The sequence below is a fragment of the Rousettus aegyptiacus genome, unplaced genomic scaffold, assembly GCF_014176215.1.
Source record: "Rousettus aegyptiacus isolate mRouAeg1 unplaced genomic scaffold, mRouAeg1.p scaffold_m13_p_8, whole genome shotgun sequence".
In the NCBI taxonomy this organism is placed as follows: domain Eukaryota; kingdom Metazoa; phylum Chordata; class Mammalia; order Chiroptera; family Pteropodidae; genus Rousettus; species Rousettus aegyptiacus.
In genome coordinates, this window is record NW_023416311.1 from 95,743,127 (window position 1) to 95,756,643 (window position 13,517).

A 13,517-nucleotide genomic window follows, 5' to 3' on the forward strand; every position below is an offset into this window, starting at 1 on the left:
AGTTTAGTCAATCTTATTATGGGGGAAAAAAAAGGAAGCAGAATTCCAATTAAGAGACATTCTACAAGATATTCAAATAATACTTCTCCCAAATGTCACGTTCATCAAAAACAAGAAAAGGTGAGAAACTACCACAGACAAGAAGAGCCTGGGAAGATATGATGACTAAGTGTAATATATTCTGGATTGGGCAGAAAAGAATATTAGGTAAAAACTGAGGAAATCTGCATAAGATTTTGGCTTTAGTAAATAATAATAATGTATCAATTTTGTTTTCTAATTGTAAAATATGTACCATACCAATGAAAGATGTTAAACACAGGAAGCTAGATGCTGGTATATGGGAATTTTCTATTCCATTTTTGTAATTTTTTGTAAATTCAGAATTGTTCTAAAATAAAATTTACTGAAAAACAAATTTTAAACATTTTGGGTTTTTAGTGTTTTTGATATTGTCACCAAGCATTGAGTCAAATATACCTCCCATTCCATTTGTAAGTATCAAATCACTTTCTAGGAGACAGTGTGCCACAAAATCTCAGTAACTTTCAGTGATATCCTTGGCTCTGATAGCCTAGTAATATGCCTGGTATATTGTTGCAACTCAAATTTTAAAATAACATCATAAGTTTAGAAATATTAAGGATAAATCCACAGTTTGAAACAAGTCATTTTGTAGAATGATATAACATTTTATATTTAAGAATGAAAATATTATAACATAATTTTCTTATCGATTCAATAGTAATTATAAGAAATGTTAATTTACAGACATGACTTTACCTAAAAATTGAAATGTGTATAAATAAGATATAGTTTGTAACAAAATTATTAAAAGCAAAAAAGCCACCCACTTTTTAATCAACATATGCAAATATTAATATTTGGGTTGAACTGTACAATTTTCTTGATGATTTTCATTGGAAGCACGCATCATTATGTTTTATTATATGTTTGTTAACTAACTCCACTAACAAGTTAGTTCTTCTGAAAATTGATAGACATCAGATAAATTAAACTGTGCTCCAGACAAAGCTTAAATATTGCACTGTGTCAAAAAAAATGATGACTATAATGATTATTCGAATAATACTATGTAATGTCAATTGTCATTCTCTTTGTAAATCTTTAACTGTGGAAAGAATCCATTTCAGAGAGAGAAACAAAGGCAGTATGTTTTAACCCATTAATTCGCAAAACAATCTGTTACTCATATATTTTATTGTGACACTGATTGTTAGAGTTCTCTTGCTGGTATTCTGGCATTAGAATTGTTTAACAAATGTCCTGGGAATTAGAAGGTATTCCTCAGTAGTCACACATAGCCTGCTTTGCTGCATTCATAGTAGTGCTTCTGCATTTCCCAGGCTGACCTAGCATTAACTAAATTGGATATCGAGTATGTCAACATGCTCTAATTGGCAGTGACATTGTTACATGGGCTCCTAACATAAAAGACAAAACACCCTGGAAGGAAAAGAATACAGGATATGAAGAAACAGGTGGAAAGCAAAGGATTCATCTTTTATTTTTGGATGTGTCATATATTGTGATACTTTAGTGCTTTATTGAAACAACTGCCATAAGCTTCCTATCAAACATGGAGTTAGAGGCATTCCTTCATGCATTGACCCATATAGCAGTGCAATTAAAACTATGACTAACACCTGCAGTTCCCAGTTTCTTCTGGATTCTATTTCATAACAAGTACCTACCCCTTACTGGCACCTAACTGAATTTTGAGAGGTATTATAGAAATGATTTTCCTTTATTTGCAATTTCCTAAATAGTAGTAACACTTCAAAACATGGTCACTTATAACTGGTATATGTTTATTTATTTATTTTTTAGTTAAAAAAAAGTCAGGTTTGCTCATAGAATGAAATTTACTGTAGCCGTTATAACCATAAAATAAGTAAAAGATTTTAAAAGCCTCCTGATTTCCTGTAACAAGAATGCAGTCTTTATTAAACTGCCTACTGATCTCATCTAGATTAGATTTCACTCTATTGTTCCTGAACTATTGTTTAAGAATACTGAATGACGAAATTCCTGAGTTTCCATTCTTCAAGACCCTTATGAACTTACATCCACTTCAATGTGCTTCACTGGATTTCTCCAGATTATAATAGTGTTGTATTTATAAATCTGTTAACATTTCTGACCTATGCCATAAAATCAGCATTGCAAATTTATACATATTTTCTATTAGATTATGTGCTCTCTTGAAGAGAAAAAATATATATAATAAAGTGAAAAAATTAAATTGACACAGATGCATTGTGATTGTGTACTAACGTTGACAGTGAAATATCAGGAAATGTGATGAGAAAGGCTTTCAGGAAATCTTTATAAAATGACATTAATCTTCCACTCTGCTGCCTAGAAGTTTGTGGTAATGGCTGTAGTTCTAGCAACCATCCTGAACCAAGGGCTGTCCTTGAGGATTCTAGAGCAGGAAGGAAGGAACTAGAATCCCTGAAGATAGTGGCAAGTTTATATAATGTCCAAGATACCTAATTCCAAATTTATTTTTTGAGATAGTTCATATTCTGTTTTAGCCATGCAAATACTGTGTTTTCTTCCAATGTGCAATAAAACCTCATCCTAATAGAGGGACATAGAGGAACGAGAGGACTCACCATTTGATTCTAACGAATTGCACAGTTATTCAGTATTTTCTTCTGTATAATTTTAACTCGTATTTGTCAAAAATTATATTTTTAAAGTTCTTTTATTTGTTTAGCTAACAGTACCCTTTCAGATAAAGTTACCAACTTTCATGATTAGGCATGCAGGTATATCCTATTGAGTTGTACCAAATATCCCATGTAATTGTTTCTAATTATATTATTTCTTGAGTACAAACATGGATGAAAGTAAAGTTAGCACACAAAGAATTTTGCCTGTTATTCCCCTGTAGGCAGCCAGTGGTATAGGTATTTCTATGAATGGACTGGTGGTATGTATGGGCATCTTACATGTGTCAGTGGTGATTTACTCATTAATTGGATTCATTGTTTCAATTTAATTTCTTAAATTCCCATTAAAATATGTTCTTTTAAAAATATATATTGATAAAATGAAAAAGTTTTATCATAGTATAATGGGCAATCACTTAACTCTGCAATATGAAGAGAAAGAATATTTTTATTTTATCTATATCTGTATCAGCATCTGTCTATATATCTATAGCTATATATTATGTCTATACTGCAATGTAGATATAGATAGAAATAGATATGTCTTCTTGAGAAAGTAACTTGGGTAAACTTGTCTGCTATAAAGAACTTAAAAATAATGGGACAAGATTCCTGAACCAAAAGTTTTCAGACATTGTACAACAGCATAGAAATGTGGTCTCTGGACAAGGAATTTAATACAGCTATATAAGTATACTTAAGAATTTGAAATAAAAGATAAACATAAAGATGAGATAAGTGGAATACAACATATACAATTATAGAGAAATCCTAGACTGAAAAATATGAATTTTAAATGAAGAACAAAGTAGGAAGATTTATACTACCTTATTTCAAGATATATAAAGCTACAGGAATCAAGACAGAGTAGTATTGGCATAAGACATGAAGAGCAATGGAAAAATTAGTCTAGAAATAGATCCATTATATATAATTTTTTCAGAGAGAGTTTAAAATTTTAAAATAGATAGTGCTAGATAATTTGATATGAATATGAAAAAAATAACCTCCACCTTTACCTCAAAGCATATGGGAATTTACTTAGAAATAGAACATAGACTTAAACATAAAACCTAAATCCTTAAAATTTCTAGAAAAAATGCATAAGAAATAATATTTGTGACCTTGGGATTGGCAAATATTTTTTTAAGTTGGATCGAAAAGCACAATTGTAAATTAAGAAAATTGATAAAAATGGACCACATGAAAATTAAGAAAATGAAAAGGTAATTCAGAACTAGGAGGAATATATATTTGAATGGCTAATAAGCACATAAAAACACTGTCTACCTCATTAGTCATCAGGGAAATGTTAATTGAAACCATAGTGAGATACCACTACAGACCTACCACAAAGGCTAAAAGAAAATAAGTTGATAAAACTAAGTGATGAAGTGAATTTTGAAGAACATACACACTCATACTTGGCTTGTAGAAATGCCAAATTGTACATCACTTTAGAAAACAGTTTGGCATTTTACTATAACGTGCACTTTTCATATGTCTCAGCAACTCACTTCAATCCATAATTAGTTATCTAAAAAAAAAATTAAAACATGTAGATAGATGTCTATAATAGTTTATGTCTCATAACATCCTTAAATTCGAACCAAGTGTCCATCACCTGTGACTTAATAAACAAATTATGGCCCATAAATACAATAGTATATTTCTCAGCAATAATATGTAACAAGCTACTGATGCATACAAAAAATGTGGACATACCTCAAAACATTATCGAAAGAAAAGAATCCAGAGAGTAAACAAATAAAATGTGATTCCATTTACATTAAATTATAGGGGGAAGAAAACCCCAAACTAATCTATAGGGACAAAAAAAATCAGACCCAAATTGCCTCACATCATGGATGTTAAGACAATTAACTACAAAGAGGCAAGAACAATATTCTGGGGTGTGTGAAATAGTTTACATCTTAATTAGGGTGGGAGTTATATAGCTATGTACTTTGCCAAAAGGCATTGAACTGTACTTTCCAAATAGGTATATTTCATTGTATATAAATTATGCTAAGATAAAATTGAAATTAGTACTTTGAATCAACATATGCTATACATATTTGCATATTATGTTTGTGGGTTAACACCATACTACTGACTTCAATGATATTCACAAATTTTTACCATGATTGTTTTAAAAGCATACTCTTTATAAACATTTCCATTACCACTTTTTGCAGTTCAATTAACATTTTTTAATGTAGTTTCTTTTTTATTCTTCAAGTCCATGCTGCTGTTTAAAAAAATTGTCAAGTAATTGAATACCTCACAAGTTTGTCATCACAACAGATATCGCAGGGGGGTGGGAGAGAAGTGAAATAACAAAAGACAACTCTCTGTACTTACAGATGATTGTGCTGCTTTTTTGCAGCCTATAAAAACATGGTTGTAGTTACACATCCCAGGTGGAAGCCTTGAGGTGAAGCAATCAATAAGCAAGCAGAGTATTAAACCCTTCTACTCACCTGTCATTGAAAGACAAAGCACCTGGAATAAATGATCGCAGGCTTAAGTCTCTTTTTTCTTTAATTAAGTAACTCCATTAGGAAAAACTAAACCTTTCACCTACCTTGTACTTCCCACCCTTCTTGATTTCAAACTCAGTTCATTACTGATAAGACTGCTTGAACTACTGGGCTATTTTTATGTGGCTAAATTTTCAAGTAATTGATTACCTTGTGAACAGACTGCAATTAGAAGTGTGAACTATTTAAGTAATATTATTCTGTGGTGTGGTTTACATGAATAGGTCTGCGTTAAAGAAATTGCTTTATATCTAAATAAGCTTTATTTTGGGGTGTCTCTGTGTGTATATGTGTGTATATAAAGAATATGCTTTATATACATCACAGTAAAATACATTATGGCAAAAAATTGTGTTTTCTTAATTGTTTCCTTCTGGAAAAGAAAGCCCCCAGTGAATTCGTTAGTTCTATAAATGATGCCCTAAAAATAATTGACTAAATAGCATTTCAATTATCATCTTTAGAAGATTGTAACCAAAGAGCCAGATAAACCAAGTGTACCTTGTATGTGCACATATATATGTATTTATGGATCTACACTTTCATGCCAAAAAAGTTGTAGCCTAGGAAAAAGTCAAATTGCAATTGTAACTACAGGGAAAGCCCAAAATGCAAAACTAATTTGAAAAAATAAATGATAGTGCAATCATTGTGCTAATAGCTGAGGAGAAACTTCGGAAGCAGAAAGGCATTGGGACAATGGAATGTATTAAATAAGAGGGGGGTTGTGAGTTAATAAGTGTCAATTGGTAGCCACTCAGATAGGAGAAATCAGGGGTTAGAATACACAATTTCGATGAAGACCGTAATGCATTTCCTGTGCATATATTGTATGTGCTTCTGGAACTGGAAATGAATATCGTAAGAAAGTTTTGCTTTAACATACTACTACTGTCAGATATTTACAAGGTAATGTAATCCTAAAAGTCAGATATTTGGCTATCGAAAGTATGTATCAGGTAGTTTACACCATTGATATCTACAGTTCTTCTACTTGGCAGTATATTAGATATTAAAATCCACCAATTCTCCAAAGGACAGATTCACAAGTTGAATTTGAATTATAACCTTAGCTAGAAACAGGTTTTTGTTTGTTTGTTTGTTTTTTTCCCATTTGGCCACAATGTAACCTAAAGAGCAATAGTTTTCTATTGGGCATAAATCTGTTTAAAAGCAGCTTCCCATCATCAAACTTAGTCTAACTAAGTAGAAAATCCTGCAAAGAGATTGAATCCGAAGAGAAAGACAAACATACTAAAATGCTTCTTCAGTGTCTTGGCATTCAATTTGCATAATAATGACATCTTTAGTAACTCAACACATGTTTAGTAATAATGGAGCGAATTACTCATCAAGTACCATATGTGTAACAGTAAAAATCAATAGGGTATCGAACTAATAGGATCGATATAGATGCATTTGTTTTCTCTATATGTATAAGCCATTTTCATCATGGTATGCTAATGGGAGGTATAAGTGCCTACATTAGAAGCCCTAAGTAATCTGCCTGTGATTTATGTTTGCTATTTAACCATCTAGTTTAATGTAATGCTTCTGATGGTAATTGCAGCTTTATGGACGTTTTTGGTGAAGAAAAGTCCTTGTTTTTGTTACAATGTTAGTACAACCAGATTATTCTACTCAGTCTGTATCTCAGAGATCAAAGGGAGTTCAAGTGTCTATGCAGCTGGGGTGACTATTTCTCAGCTATCAAAGAGATTTGCATTGCCATGAAAAGACCACAGTTTTATATTTGCTGTGTTTTATATAAACAGACGTAATTGGAGAAGATAGAAAGGAAATAACATTTATCGTGCAAATACTACATGCCAGGTTCATTAAACAGGTTCACTCTTTTATCCCTCCAACACTTCGAGAACAGTATTGTTCTCATTTTACAGATGAAGAGACCAAGGCCTCAGATTAAGGAACTGTGTGCTACATTCATCACATGGTAAAAAAAAAAAAAAAAAAACAAACAGTATTCCCTAATTCTTACCAGTGTATTAAAGATAAAGGAGGCAACACTTGCAAAATTCTGAGAAGGGTGAAGTGACAGATTTTTTAAGACCTGATTTTTTAAAAAAGATTTAAACAAATGATGTCTCATGTGGGAGACCATGCTCTTTGCCTTACCATAGGTGTCATGGCAAATTATACACCAGGCATTTGAAACACAGGGTTCCTTGTATAATTTCCTTTCTAGAAGGTAGCTTGTTTGGATGATTTGAGTTAAAGAGAAAGAGATTTTGAGCTTGAGATGTCTTGCTACCTGGTCCCGCTGGGTAGTGACTTAGTCCTGTCCTTACTCGCTATTTGTCCCTTCTCTCCCCTCCGGCCCCAGAATGAGACCACTGATTGCATGGACGCTGCACTGTGTGTCTTTCACTTAGGAGGAATCTCATAGAAACCAAAGCTGGGGCATTAGCCAGAAAAGTAGCTTCTGACAAATTACATAGATGGTTTTAACTTCTTATCAACCATGAAATGGCTGTAAAATATAATGCACATGGTTGTGAAGAAAAGTCAGTGAGATAACAGGCCTAACGTGTCTTGCCAGGCACAAGAGTATGATGTCTAGTCATTTGATGTTATCTTTCTTCCCTCCCACTTCCATAAGCAAGTTAAACAAAATACTTTTATATTTGAATTTTTAAAATTCTCTTCCGATAAACTTTATATACACATATTTACAGCATCTGTCATAAGTGCCGAACCACCAAACACTGCTATAGTAAATATTGATATTCTAGGATATCAACTCTTTCCCTCTGTGGAGTCGACTAATGTGTAACACCCATCCATATATTCATTATGTAGAGGGCCAGAGATACAACTTTTCCTTGGTAAATTCGAATGTCGGTGTTATTAATTCAAGATAATAACTTAAAAAGAATATTGAAACAGTTAAATGCTCAATATTTCCTTTGTCAATTAGTTGGCATCTACAGTATAAGTTTGTTAACATACATGATGGATAGCCCAATATTAAATTAACCCCTGTCTTTATTGATCCCTGAATCATATCCATCACTTCCTATACTATTGTTTTCACTTTGTATTACAACACTTGATGGCAAGTGAAAGCAGAATATTAAATCATTTGTTTCCATTACAGTTAATAAATTCAATTTTAAAACTTCCATGCTCAAAAGTTCAAATTATTTTCCCTAGGTACTTAAAAATGGAAATATTTTATTACTAATAGTTCATTCATCTCTCTCAGTACTTTGGAAATAACAAAGTGACATTTTTTATTATAAATTATCCTCTGTTAAAAGCTGTTATTGTTTGATAATATTATTTCTTCTCCCTGTGAAACTAGCTATTTAACAGCCATTAGGTTTGTTTTTATTTGTTTTCAGTGTAATTCCAAATGGCTAACTTCAGGCATTGTGACTCCTCCGCTGCACTCAACCTCCTGAATTCAATTTCAGTTAAATTCCCCCAAAATGTTAGCGTTGGCACTGATTCACATATCAACTTTAGAGTTAAATGCTTCTCTTTCCTTTCATTAAAATGACATTTCTGGATTTATGAGATTGCCCTAAGTGAAATATTTAGTATATCTCCAAAGGATCCATACTTATTTGGAGGGTTTGATTATCTTTATCCATGATGTTCAAAAATTCATTTAAAAACCAATCTACAAAAGTCTGCAGCCAAGAAAATATACCTGCACCACTCTTCATCTTGGAACAAGTCTGTCCTTCCTAAAAATAAATGTATGTAAAAGGGGTCAATATGTGGTGACCAAAAAACTCTAAGTATGGGTGGTAAACACACAATACAATATATATATATATGTCTTACTGTTGAATTGTACACTTGAAATTTACTTGATTTTGTTAACCAATGTCCCCATAATAATAAAAAATTAAATAAGTAAATAAATAAAAACGTATTTAATCTCACAACATAAGAATGTGTTAGGGTTTAGGTGAACAGAATGGGCAGTGTGTCATCAAAGTGAAGGCAAAGGGTGTGGACGATGACGAGGAAGAGTAGCCTTGTTTTCTTGAATTATTTTGATAGTTTTATTTGGTTTCCTAGGAGATTTCTTGTTATAAAGTGTGTAAAATATGTTTTGTAGGTTTTAGAGAGAAGTCACTTGACTAACCCATAATGCTAATAAATTGTTAACAAATTAAAAGATCTTCTTTCCTATTGTTTAATTTTGGACCAAAAAAATAAAATAAAATTCCCCAAAGATATCCAACTTAGCCAGATTTCTTCAGGTGTGACCTTAATGTAAATGCATAATATTTACCAGACATTTACACATAAAAATGAATTCTTCAAACAAATACCGATTGGCATCTGTAAGATGTCAGGCACTGTTCTAAACACTTAGGGGACAATTGTTAACAATAAATAAGTGCTCTCTCGTCTCCCTTTGGAGCTGATGCCATAGGAGAAAGTATACTGTTAAAGTAGACAATAAACACATCGTAATTCCAGACAGTGGCAAATGGCATAAATAAATGAAACAGGTAATATGATAGAGGGAAACTGCTGATGGGTAGTATTTTCAAGTGATCAACAAAGTTCTTTCAGAGGAAATATGATCTGAGATCTAAGTGGTGAAAGAGAGTGATGCTGAGTTATGAAGAGAAGTTTAAGTATAGGGAGGAGCAAGTGCAACATTCTTATATTAGAACAATTTGTCAGGTTTATGGATAAAATATCATTGTATCTGGGAATTATGAGAAAGGAAGACACTGATGAAGGAAATGGATTTCAATCACAAAAAAAAATCTTGATGTACATTAAAAGCTTAGTGGAAAACTGTTGATTGGAACAATTGTAGGGGAGCCATAAGATGAAATACTGACATTTATGACAATATGGATAGCTCTTGAGATTGTCATGCTAAGTGAAATAAATCAGACAGAAAAAGTTGAGAACCATATGATTTCAGTCATTTCTGGGATATAAAATTGAAAGCAACAAATGAACAAGACAAACAAACAAAAACATATAAGCATAGATATCATTACCAGAGGAAAAGGGGTAGAAGGAGGGAGGTAGAAAAGGGTAAAGGGGATCGGTTTAGAAATAGCCTCACTCACCATGTGCTATACTACAATCACCCAAAAGACTTGGCGCTTTTCCTTAGTTTTCAGTGCAAACCACTCACCGAAGACATTTTTTGAGTGTATGATAGACTTTACTGAAAGTGTGCAGACACGAGAGTTTACATTTCATTGAGGCTAGAAATCTATATAATTTTAGATTTTATATATATAAAACCAAGGTCACCCAAAAAATTAATTAAAAAATATTTAGATCACTGGATGGTTTGTCAAACAGAAATTTGGGCTAGTAAAGAGAAAATAAGGAGTATGTAGTAGTTGTTCAGGTGAGAAATGATGAAGGGCTTTGGAGAAAGAATGCAAGTAAAAATGGGAAAACATCTGCAGATAAACCATCATAGAAATAGCAGAGCAAAGAGCAACAAAGACTGCAAGGGAATTTAGGGTTAAGAAAAACCTATCTATCTTTGTTTAAAATAATAATAAGCACTAGAACAGGTTATAGTTACAAGGCAAAGTGTATTTTCCAATTGGCAGAGATAAATGAATGATGTAGGAGAGAGAAGTGAAAACTGGAGAACACATAATTGAAAGTTTACTCAACCTGAGTACAAATCTCTGTCTTGAGAGGAGTAGGGACCCTCTTATCATTTAAACAAAAGCAAAAAGAGGCTGTGAGGGTGCCACCTGAACATAGTTCATGGTAACTGTCATTCATGGCATATGGAATGGTTGGCGTTGGGACACAGACTCCTGACCCAATGTTGCACATGTCTGCTGAGAGGAAAGGCTATGTCAACAAGTCACCTACCAGGCTACATTCTTCTGCCAGGGCTACACTAGCTATTTGTAAAAAAACAGCTTTGAAGTCTCCATAGCCAGTTATTTGGAGCCAGGCTGCGGTAGATACACCAGGTGATTTTGGTCTTCAAAATCTATTTTATAAACTCAGTACTGGCAGTATCTGAGTTTCCCAGGATGTCTCACTCCATCTTCTCAGGCAGTCGATGTCTGTGGTTAGTACTCACCCTACTGGCTACTAGTATGGTAATTCATCCCGCCCAAGTAAGTTAACAGTGCAACTTTAAATATCTATTCTGAAATAAGTAACAGAAACTGGTAACAGGAAGAACAAATGCTGTTTCTTCATGAATATTTTCCACAACGTCCACATCGAGGGTCAGAATCAATTCAACTGAGACACCATTAGCAAGAGATATGGGTGAATGAATAGTCAGAAGGATCAGGCTTTCTAATTAATCTGCTCTGTTATCCCTGTTGCAATTTCCTAAACAGTACTCTAATTATGGGCATCAGAAATTTCAGATTCTTCAGTTTGCTAAAATTCATGAGATTCTGATCACGATCTTCATTGTGTCTACAGCTACTGGCAGAAAAGGCACTGAGCTGTGTATTTGACTAAAAGCCATCTCTGAGCTTTCAGACACCAAAGATTTTCTCTTTCATGATGGTACTATAGACCTCCAACCGTAAATAATCTATTTTTATTTTGACATTTCTAAACCCTGTAATATCTACCATGGCAAGTAGAAGATCTGAAATAGGTAGAGCCTCTAGAAGCAGATTTATTTCCAAAAATTTTTCTGATTAGGCAAACCAATAGATGGTGACTATACCAGGTGGAGAAAGTAAAACTGGGAAGTTATAAGTGAGATAATCATTAATTTCCAGCTTTGCTGGCATAGTCTCAGTCTCTGTCTGTTGTTCTGGCATATTTAATATTAATGCCTGGGTTTACACTCAAAAGAACCCATAATTTTAGGATGAAATATATGGTCTGAGTAACTTGTCCTATGTCCTGTAGCTATATGCTGGCGGAACAGTTTTCAAGATCAGATCTAGCTTAAAATTATTATGTTCATTCTTGTACAATCCAATAAATATCGGTTCACTAATTTAACCTTTCTAACCACACATTCTATAATTACAAGATAAAAGAGTTAAAATATATTAATTCAATATCAGTTTCTCTTTTTAGACCTTAACCATTTCTGCATACCACATTAGCCATTTTAGCAAAACATAAATCAAGCTAATATAAGTCATTGTTGCTTATGGAGAAAAATTTTCCTATGGTAATATATCTCAGATAGTTAATTTATAGATGAAGGACTCAGGGGATACTTGCTTTATAGTTAACTTTAAATTCAGTCTTAATTCTATAAACTAAATACGTGGCTACATAATTCAGTTCAGATTTAATAGAGAAATAATAAAACATATTCAACACAATATTATTGAATACCCATTGAAAGCTGGTATTCTATTTTTGGATGTTAATTATTTCTAATTTGTCCTTAATAACTATAATCAATTTTCCATTTGTCTCCTAAGGTATATATTGATTGGGGTAAAGGTTTATTTCTGAGACTTTATAGGTCTCTCTTGTTTTGTTAGCTTATCTAACTTACAAACAGAGGTATAAACCTGCAGTTTTATGTATCAAAATATAATTTTTGAATCTTATACCTTTTTTTTTAAATCATCAAAAGAATAAACAAATTCAAATTCTACATATGGGAATAACTAGAACTTTTACAATAATAAATGATTGGGTTGAAGTTAGTACCACATCTCTTAAATACATAATTTAAGTGCAATATATTATCTAACAAAATTAACTTCTTGCATCCCAGTTTATCCTAATTAACTTGGTTGAGCTTAATGGTTATCAACATCCCTTGTCTTTATGCCCTGGTTATATTCTAGCACATTAAATTTAGTCTTAAAACATAAAAATATGCCACCATGTCTTTAGTAAACTTAAGCCTGTCTGGAACAATAAAATGACAGTCAAAATCTCCTTCATTAAGAAGATACTTAGAGGATAAAAATATGGAAATTCAACCAATTTTTCATTGAATATTTTTGCATGAACAATCTATTTAGTAACTTTCAAGGAAACATTTTTCTAATGATTTCATTATAATGCTGATATAGTTTTATCTTATAATCATGCAACAGGGAAAGGAAGAAAAAGTCCAGTGACAAAACCCATTTCTGTATATCCCTTTGAATAGGAAAGGAATAAATAGAATAACTTGAAATTGGAAAATAGTCTTCAGTAATAAATTCATTTAAATATTTCTGTCAATTTAGATTAAATAATTAAACAAATTAAATTAATTATTTTTAAAATTTTTGAATATATATTTTATATATAGTAAATATATTTTTAGTTATGTAGAAATTAACCAAAGAAACCATGAAGTAGA